Source organism: Lissotriton vulgaris, chromosome 6 (assembly GCF_964263255.1).
Source record: "Lissotriton vulgaris chromosome 6, aLisVul1.2, whole genome shotgun sequence".
NCBI classification, from domain to species: domain Eukaryota; kingdom Metazoa; phylum Chordata; class Amphibia; order Caudata; family Salamandridae; genus Lissotriton; species Lissotriton vulgaris.
This window is the reverse complement of record NC_141694.1, coordinates 546,399,884-546,409,526: the sequence shown is the minus strand read 5'-3', so window position 1 is coordinate 546,409,526 and position 9,643 is coordinate 546,399,884.

The following is a 9,643-nucleotide window of genomic DNA, read 5'->3' as shown; positions in this document are numbered from 1 at the left end:
GCATGGAATACTGCAATACGTATGGCATTCTTGTTGCTGGGATGAAAGAGCTCCACGAGGGGAATATTATAGAAATCCGCTGGTATGACGTACTTTTAACTTTAAATTAAACAGTGTAAAAGAACTGTCATCATCAATATTTAGCTGGGATTCATAAAATCTCAATTCATTTTTTTTTCTTTTTTACAAGCGAGATCTTTGCCTAAATTTCACCTCGGCCTTGTTCTCTGAATGGCATCACCTAGCGCTCGACCTCACATGTGGGCACATCATGTTACGGCCATCATGAGGCATGTGTGTCGCGTGACATGGTAAGGTATGTGGACACACCATGTTACATAAACACTACCTCCAGAAAGCATAAAACGCTTATTGGCGCCCATATCCGTGAATGTTATCAACAATCAAATGGACTGCACCCATATTTAGGTGAAAAAGTAGGCAATTCCCTTCGATTAACTCAAGTGCGTGCAAGGGACTCCTATAGTGAGGGGGGCAAAGATAATATGGACTGGTATCGCCTAGGCCCTCTGCCTTAGCTTCCAAAGACCCAAGGGTGGGAAACCTCCCCCAACCCCCTTTCCCCAAGGCGAACAATTCATACACCACGACTTGTTTGGATTAGGGGCATAGCCCCCCGCCGTGTTTTATTACAAAATAAAACATTAAAAATGATGATTATTTACATTATTAACAATACGCAGAAAGTCCAATACATTGATAGGTACAAGATGTCAGTGGCTAACCTTAACATGTCTCTAATACATAGCCATTCCTATCTTAATCTAATCGATGAATAGGATTTACTTTCTGTGTATCCCTGTTGGAGCCTACGTCCCTGGCTCGGGACGAGAGTTGGCAGATAAGAGGGGGGAGCGAAGTAGAAGAGAATGCCTGCTTTGCTCCCTTCCTCTTTTAAGGGGCTGCATGGGCAGAACCGTTATAAGCAGGTCCGCCCCATCATTGCCGACATGCAGGAACCGGAAGCACTAGGAAGTGCTTCCGCTTCATGCGCCATGCAAACACGCAATTGGTAACCCCTTAGGGAAGCTGGGTGCTGTGTCACCAGTGTGCGCGGCGACCCCTCTTACCTGAGAAAGCAGCGGCCAGCGCGACCACCATAATGACGGTGTGCTCGATGCCGAGTCCACCTTATCAAGCTCTCTCCTGGAAAAAGTTTTTTCTAATGTGTGTTTGTTTGTTCCTTTGCTTAGAGTGTGACTACAAGGGTTTCCCCATTGACCCCTCCATGGGTCTCTTTATACAATTAGTTAGGATAAGATATGCTTCGATATAGATGTGTGTGAATAACATGCATTATCACCTGCATGAGTTTGCAGTGGTTTGTAGTGTTCTCACAAGAACCACACACATTTTTGTCATTCACAGGGATCGGAAACATGTACCCTCTATGTTTATGTTTGTTAGCTTTCTTTCTTTATTTATTTATATATGTTGGGTCTCCATAATGTGAATTGCCAAAGTACAAATATGATTTGTGTTTTATCTTTACATACTTCACAGGACCAGCAAAAATCACAGATTTAACAATCGCCGATGAGCAGAACTGTACCTAAAAGTATTGAATAGTTGCTTGCTGATGGATTAATTATTTTCAACATATATAGAAATCAGAAAAGTAGGGCTCTAGGCCCTGAAGAACGCCTGGGAACCCTTTTTGAGGCACTTGAATGGCTGAAGCATGTCAACCAATTATGATGCAGGAAAATAGACAGTCCCATGCATCGTCATAGTTTTTAACCATCCCTTATGCTCACCCATGTTAAAGTAGAAATTTCATAACATGGGAATAAGGATTTTTGGCAATTTCTAGATCCTGGTTCTACCCCCATAATGTCCTCCCCTCATTCACAAGGAGCCCATTTATCACTAAAATGTTCTTTTATGAATGTGTCATGGCCAGTGATGAGGAATTACTCCCGGTGAGGGATTGGGGGGTTGGGGATTGTCATGCCTTACAATTTTTTGTGAATTCCAGTTCGGCCTCTACATGTTGCGAGGCATAACATGATGCATATAGAATTCCTAAACAATAGGGGACAGATTTACAATTACTGGTGCATCCCTGCAAATTAGCAGGGATGCACCAGTAATTGTGCGCCGCAGCTCCGCCACCCATGATGCTCCACATTTACAATGGGGCGCACCATGGGGCAAAAACGGCACAGATGCGTCACGCATCTGTGCGGTAAAGGCGGCGCATTGCTGGAGTTGCGTCGCAAGCGCGACACAGCTCCAGCAATGCTCTGGGGGGCTATTCTTCCAATGCTGGGTCAAGCCTTACGCCTGCTTGAAGCAGGCGCAGGGTTTTGACGCAGCATTGGCCTAAAAGTGACTGAGTGAAATCTTGTAGAATTCACTCAGCCACTTTTAGGAGGCGTTCCTGCGCCGGAACGCCCCCCCCCCGCGCCGGAATGCCTCCTTATGGCGCAGGGCTTTACAATGTGGCGCATCTCGGAGATGCGTCACGTTGTAAATACCCCGCACCATGGCGCATTTTTTGCGCCGCCGCTGCATCACAAAAGTGACGCCACAGCAGCGTAAAAGAGGCGCAAGGGGCTTGTAAATCTGCCGCTAGGTGTTTTCCCACAGGTGAGCTCCTGAACTAGTCACGTTTGCGTTTGCATTTTATATGCTGTTAGTATTCTGGTTGGGAGGATGCAAATGGTGACAGCCCATCTCCTCTCTTTCCCCTGGACCATTCTTCCAAATTTAGAGATCCAGATCCATTTATGCGTACTGATGCTCAACAGCACCAGGATTTATCCCTACACTGTGCAGCATCATCAAAAAAACTAAAATAACTAAATATGGCATGATAACATGGTCACGCCATTCCAGCAGCACACTCGTGCATCAGCCCGAATATCTGCACCAGTGGATTGATGCAGGCACATTTACTTTCATGTTTTTTAACGGATCGAACATGGTGGATGACACTTGGAAAAGTAAATAAAATAAAAAATTACGATTTTTTTTAACATAAATTGTGAAATAGAAAAGATACGCTGGGTTGGATGAGTAACAGAGTAGGGAATGGCGTAGTGGTTGGGAGCAAGAAAGGAAATAAACAAGGGAGAGAGCAATACGGATCGCTGGGGTAGACGCACACATGGAAAAAAGAGTCCAGAGCGGTGAAACGAGGAACACAAAGCCTGAGGGAGGAGAGAGAAGCACACAAAAGAAACAGGAACATAGGGAAAAGTACACGAGGGTGAGAACACCACAGAGGGCACAGGGGTTGGAGAGAGACGTGCATGAGAGAGAAGCACAGAGCGTTCGCGGTTAAGCATTTGGGGAGCACATCATAGAGAGAAGATTAGAGTAGGAAAACACATGTACTTAACCCAAAAAAGTTCCCTAAAAGTGAGCAGTAGAAGGATAACTGTGATTTGCCCCCACGTCTTGTAATTTAATGCGTTGAATTATGCAATCCAGTGTAAGTGTTTAGCTATTTAGCTTGTTTTTCGATTATTTAATTTAATCTAATGTTGTAAATGCTATATGTTTTCCAAATATCTGTGATACGCATTCAGTCCTGGAGAAAGTGCTCGCCTCCTGAGCAGGAGAACACCAGTCCTAAAGCAGAGGGGTTTCACCAGTAGTCGAATAACACTGGATGTAAATGAAAAACATTTTATTGCAACATTATGTCACTTTATGTGAAGGTTATGAACACACACGAAATTAAACTGCACCACTGGCGGCGTATATTCTATGAATTATCATTGTGGGCGCATCGAGATTTTTCAGAAAGTGATGCACTGCCGGCAGGTATTGTTTAAAATAATTCTCAGTTTCTTATGCCTCAAGTGTTTGTTGTCTATAAAGGTTTTAATTTCATCATTTGCATGTTATTTATTATGATTTATGGTGACCTCAAGCAAAATGAAGACCTCGGCAAACACCATTGCACACAAATTGCCCATGACTGAATCTGTTGATTTCATGAAAAACTGCTCAGTCAATTACTGTCTTCAGGAGGAAAAGCACATTCTAATATCAGAGGTGAAACAATTGCTAGCCAAAACACGTTTGATTCATGTATAGCACATGAAAACGATATATACAAATATGTAAGCAGAGCGAAACCAGTAAAATAGCGATTCAAAGGAAGCACCTAACGAACTGAGGGGCATATTACCAAGCAATAGCGATAATTATCACTGAGCTGCGGTGATTTTTATCGCAGATAAACCTTGGTATTACCAAGGTTTATCGCAAATGCGATAAAAATCGGCCGCAATGCATGAATATCGCTGAAAAGTCAGCGATTTACATGCATTACTGAGCTAATGCTCTTAGCCATGTTATCCACCTCCCATTTGATAACATGGCTAAGAACTGCTCAGGGCAGGTGTTAGCTTTTGGAGATATTCACGCTTAGCGCGAATATCTCCATAAGTTGGTAATAGGAGATAGCGATGTTAGCGACTGTTTCCAGTCGCTAACATCTTGGCACGCCCACTTTGCATGTCATTAGTGATAAAAATCACTGACATGCAAAGTGGGGCCCAAGATGGTCGCTATCTCCTACTAGCTGTCGCTAACTGGTGTTAGCTACAGCTAGGTAATAGGGAGATAATTTTATCTCCGCTTTCTTGGCTTTTAAAGCCAAAAAAGCAGAGATAAACCCCTTGATAATATGCCCCTGAATTGCTTCGAGGCACTTAAATATTAGGTGAAATGATCACCGAAAACAATGGTGCTCATTTTGTTGAGAGAGGAGTGGAGGTCATAGCAGTGATATGCGAGCAAGTATTCATCTCCATAGGATTTCGCACCATGGTCCGTATTAGATATTAGGCGCACTGTGCCAGTTTGCGCCACGGTGCAGCTTTCTAAAGGTGCACCTGCCACAGACCAGGATAGTGCACCCTGTAATCAACCACTCGCTGCTCCCAGGGCAGTCACAAATGCGTGCCTGCCCAAGGGGCAGTGCATTCAGTGTAAAACTTTTCACAGCGCAGGTGGATCCCCCTGCAGTCTAGAGCAGTGAGTAAGTGCACCTCCCTGCAGGAGGATTCCAGGGGGTCCATGGAACCCATTTTTCCTCCTCCAGAGAGCTACCATCAGGGGGCACACTGGCAGTGTGCCAGTTCCTGTGGAGCACAGTCAGTGCACCTCCTAACGGCCTGTTTGCCTAAGAGCCAGCATGCTTCTTTGGCTGCAGACACAGAGGCAAAGAGATTCCTTCATTTACATGTGGTCACACCCCCATGCATTTGAAGGAGTACCATTAGGCCATAGGCAGTATTTCAATGAAGCTGGAGTAATTTCAGCAATTATATATTGCTCTTTGATGCATAATTACCTATAATAGCATGATTACACCTGCTCACATAATTAAGAGTAATTTGGAGGACCCTTCTTTTAGCGGAAAATGTATCCTTACATTCCATTTTGGATGCAAGGGTGCAAGGGTGCATTTTGCACTGAAGAAATAGCAGTAAATTCCAGGAGTAAACTGAGGGGAAATCTGAACCCAAGAGTATATTTAGTGAGTGTGAGTAGCTGCTCACGCTCGTTATTTGTATTATATTGCATTTAGCACTGCTTCTTAGCACAAAATGTATTCTCGCACCTGTTTTGCACTAAACGTAGAATTACTCTTCTTGCATAAGTATGTGTAATCTTGATGAATACTTACATAATTTGGCTGTATTATGCTACACTGAATTACGCAAGTTACAACCACTCCTAAATACCATCACAAGGTAGCACTGGCACTACATGTGCACCACCATTACCAGTATTACAGAATGGGCTGCACATGCGTCTTAGGCCCGTTTGGCAAAAGTAGAGAGCCCCGAAAGCACCATAAATGGGCACACACCCCTGTAGTGCCCACTGGGCATTGTATGTAATACAGCCCTAATGTCCATACTTACTCAGAATATAAAATGTCACTGAGCACTTCCTTTACAAAATGGAGGCACACGGTAGGGTATAATGGACCTTCGTCCAGTAGACCCAGTGAAACCATCATTTTCTGCATTCGGTAATATCCTGCCTTTGATGTAAGTTGCGTCTATTTTCTTTCCAGAACTCCCTCCTTCCTTGACTGAATTAACCCTCTCAGGATTCCGTTTGTGTGTCAGCCAACAAGTAGGTTGATACAATGCCATAAACATGTGAAACTCCTTACTTCCTCTCCAAAATAATTGCATCCAGGGCCAGCTTTAAAGAGGTATAATATTTGCAGTCATACCAGGAGCTTACTTTCGTGAGGGGTGACTGGAGATTGGGCACTGTGTTTAGAAAGTGCCCACTGTTAGTTCTTTGTATGTCGGACAGTTTTCTGGCAACAATAAAAGTGTCAAAATAACTCTGGTAATTAATGTGTCTGCTGAAGCGAGATCGAGTATTGTCTAGGGGCAGAACTAACTCATCATAACGCAGAGGGTTAATTTAATATACTTGCTGCAAAGAAGTTGTACAATGCAGATCACCGAACTGTACTTTATGTGGATAGCTCAGTTGGTTACTACTTTTGTCACAGAGATTCTTTTGTTACTTGCAATTCATACATTACAGGCCTAATGTAGAACAGTGGCCTATGAACGGAGAAGTGTGGCTCACTGGTTAGAGGAGGCAGACCTGGAAGCAGAGGTCAGCCCAGGACCAGGGTTCAATTCCCGGCTCGGCGGGGTCTTGAGTCCTAAAATGTCTATGGACTCGACAATTCTTGCTCCAGTGCCTACTCGATTCACGGGTTCACACTCTGCGACTCTGGGCAATAGCTTGCTTAATCTCCACAACGGCCCCTCGCGGCGGGATGCCTGGCTTTCACCTTGCGGATACCCTGCTGGGGTATCTCACAGGGGAATACCAGGACGGGTTCCCTAAGCAAGCGCCTTGATGCCTTCGGGTGATACGTGCGCTATATAAATCGCAATACATTTACATTAAATAGCTGTATACAAACTACAAGGCATAGTTTTGGAATCGTATGTTTCCCCCCAGTCTTGCATTATCCTAGTAGTGCTAAAAAATGTTTCGTGTGGGTTGAAATATATTGTTATTAGTAAAGCCAACCCCAACACTTGTGGTATGTTATACATCCAGATTTGTGCTTCTCCAGACCAAACACTCGTTAAAAATACTGCCAAATAGTAAGGATGATGTGATTTCTAGAACTTGTAATCCTCATTGTCTTATGTAACATTTCCTTTACACTGATTTACATACGTATGATTCATTGGGTCTGCACAATGTGTGTGTGATGAAGAGTGCTCTGAAACCTTAGACTGATTCGAGTAGTGCTATAAGACAAATGTATGTGAGAAAGCGGCTATAAAGAGATGATGGGCACTGTTGGAGGGTGTTAGTGGGATTCAATGAAGGAGGTCATGGGGGGCCAAAACAGATTGTCACACTGGGCACCACCAGAGCTAAGGAGCTATGTGGAAAACAGTGGAACTTCAGCTGCTCTAAGCTCGTTCAGATAATATGAATAAACAGGTATTTCAGCTTCTCTGTTCTCATATTTAACCTTTTATAGTGATGACTGCAGTCTTTTTTTGCTCACAAGCGATCCACGATCATCTCCTTGCTAATCATGTTTTTTAGTTTTTACTAGGCACATTATTTGATTCAGAGCCTATGTACAATTTTTGTGAGATGAAGAAGCATGTTGGGGACCATAACATACAAGCAAAAAGGTCCATTAAGTAGAACTTTACAAAAAGTGATCTGTCCTAGGGTCTAATAAGACAATGATCAAAAGGCTCCAGTGAGCCCAGAATGTTGCAGCACAGCTTCTTTTCACTCTTCTGCAGCATTTTCCTATCTCTTGTTTTATCTGCCAACTGTACTGGTTCCCAGTGGAGCAGAAATTTCGCTTTGAGGTCCTATGTATTTCTCATTAAATCATTATGGGCTCCGGACACTCCATCTTTGCTAACTTGTTCCCCCCTATGTTCCCTCTTGTGCCTTTGGCTCGGTCAACCTTCACTTAGCCTATGTGCCCCGGATGAGAAGAGTAAGAGCCGGTGGGCACTCCTTCTATGCGAAAGTCCCCACCCTCTGGAATTCTCTACCTCTATCTATCAGGTGCATCCATGACCAGTGGGCCTTCAGAAGGGCTGGGAAGACCTGGCTATTTTCGGTCTAAATTAGTTCTCCCCTGCCATTCTTGCCTTTTCCGAATCTATCCCTGGGATGGCCTGTTGCTGAGGCAGCCAATGGCTCTACAAATTTTCTAAAATAAAACATAACTATAGCAATCATTTGTAAAGTAAATAGTTCTGGATTTGTAAAAATGACATCTAGGATGTGTCTAGCAACGTGTGTGGGTTTGTGGATAACCTGATGTAGGTTCTGTGTGTCTAGTCTAGTGATGAAGGTTTTTGGATAGGGCATATTGAGTTTGTCAAACCAAATGCTTAGGCCACCAAGAATGCATAGGTTGGAGGGTAGTGTTACCAGGTTTGAAACTGCGTCTGTAAATATTTCTGGGAATTTTCAGTGCTAGGTGGAGGTCCGTATAAGAGAAGGAAGTTACTGGAGGAAGATGGTGTAGGGTTGCCTCTGGTGAAGGGGCCTTACAGCCTTGTATGGAGATGTTATCAGCTTTAGTGAGACCATTTGTTTGCTTGAATATAATAGCTAGGTCACTTCCTCGTTTGCCCATATGATTTTGTGTGATAGTTCCTAGAGGAATGGCTTCATGAAATACTGGAGCCATGTCATCTCCCAACCATAAATCAGTTAGGAAGAGTAAGTCAGGTTATGCATTAGTGAGTAGGTTGTGGATGTGATGCTTGTTTTTAGAGTGAGGTAGCATTTATTAGTAGGCAGTTTTGAGATAGAGTGTTGGTGAAGGTATGACTTTGTTTTCTTGAAGTGTGAGCAGTATTTTCTTTAACTTGTAGCAGGTGTGTCTTTAGTGCTGGTATTAGCTGTATGAGGATAGCAATAGTGTTGCTTTTCTTTATCATGTTCCTCATCCAGCAGGCTTAGAAGGCATTTTCATGGGTCTGTGGTGATGGAGATGGTGGTTGTGAGTGTGTTGGTGAGTATTGTTGTTTTTGCAGAGTATACTTTTTGTGTAATAGGCATGGAGATGCAAAGTTGTGAATAGTGGAATGTTGTTTATTTTGTTTGCGTCTGTTTTGGGTGGAAGGTGCCATATGAATTAGAGGTGATGGTGCAGCATGTGGGTCAAGTTGTGAGGCTCTAAATTCCCCAATGGCTGTGAAGCGGTGGAATGAGAGTTGTGTTGGTGTATTTGTGTTAGGTGTGGGGGAAAAGAGATAGCTTGGCAGCAAAGATGGTTTAGGATGTGTTTTATTTGTGTAGTCAGGAGGGTGTGAGTGGGGTGTATGTTTCTAGCTTGTGTTTGAATGTACTATGAAATAATGTGTTTGAGATTTAGCTTTTCCGGAATAGTGAAAGGAGATGATGGTGTAGCTGTTTTCTGAGAAGGATGTTTTGTAAAGTATTGTTGGTGAGTAGAAGTTGAATGGTAAAGTGGATGGTGATGTGTTTTGGAAAATAGTGTATGTGTATGAGAGGAGATAGAGAATGGTTATGAGGGTTTGTGTTAGATTTGATAGCTGGAAGAGCTAATATGTGTGGTGGACAATGTTCCCTCTAATTTTTTTCCTCTGTGTGTGGC